Raw genomic sequence first — 1,057 nt, forward strand, 5'->3', positions numbered from 1 at the left:
ATTGATGTAAATCAATGGAACCGAACTTCCTTTCAAGTTATTTTGGGTCATTGATGTAAGTCAATGGAACCGGACTTCCTTTAAGTTATTTTGAGTCAGTTCTTTTATATATAAATATATATACATACACACAAACCCTCCAAAGTGGTAACAATATGAAGATGGATTATTCATTTAACCAGTAATGTCAAAAAATGTATAATAATGAACCATACAATAATATATAATAATAATTATGGGTGTAATTAGTATTTAGTAATAATTTAGAAGTAAAAAATTTACATTTTGCCAGAAACTGGAAAAAAGAAAAAAAAATTAAAAATTGTCAAAAGTGACACATTCATCACGCTATTTATTGGGCATGAATGAGTTAATTAGCTTTTTTTATATTGCTTGAAACCACAATTAACTCATTTCTGATACTTTGTTACTTAGAGATGTAAAGATCTCATTCAACACAGTTAAATTAGACTGAATGCAAATCTATCAGGTCACTGTGGACTAATTTACTGGTCCATTTCATCATGTGACATAATGTAATGGGCAGTGCAGACAGCATCAGCGTTCCCCTGCTTCAGTTAATGAGCTGTGCATGTTTATTACTTGAAAAACGACAAATTACTGCCGTCTCTGCTGCTTAAAACTGTAACCCAGTGTAGGTGATTCATGTAAAAAATATAAGCAGATTCATCAAAGTGGATTTTTTAAATATGCTGGATGTTTACCTTTTAAAACCGTTTCATGATTTCTGTTTCTATTTCGGCATAACTGCTACTTTTACGTGAAAGAATTCCAGTGAGTTATTTATTGGGCACCTTTAAGTAGATGTAATGAGGTAAATGTGCTGCCAGTGTGAATAATCGCTCCTGACTGTTACTGAAGCAGCGTCTATGGGATAAACTACCATCCCAGGGCAGTGTTAAATCACTCTGTCCGGCCTGTAGCAATGCTTGGCCAACACAGTGTGTCAAACTATCAGTGAAAAGTGAACTGAGCGCTCTAAAAGTGGACTGTATTCAACAGGGCAGGCGCTGATCTCCATCACAAAAGAGCCTTT

This window comes from Pygocentrus nattereri, chromosome 18, assembly GCF_015220715.1.
Source record: "Pygocentrus nattereri isolate fPygNat1 chromosome 18, fPygNat1.pri, whole genome shotgun sequence".
In the NCBI taxonomy this organism is placed as follows: domain Eukaryota; kingdom Metazoa; phylum Chordata; class Actinopteri; order Characiformes; family Serrasalmidae; genus Pygocentrus; species Pygocentrus nattereri.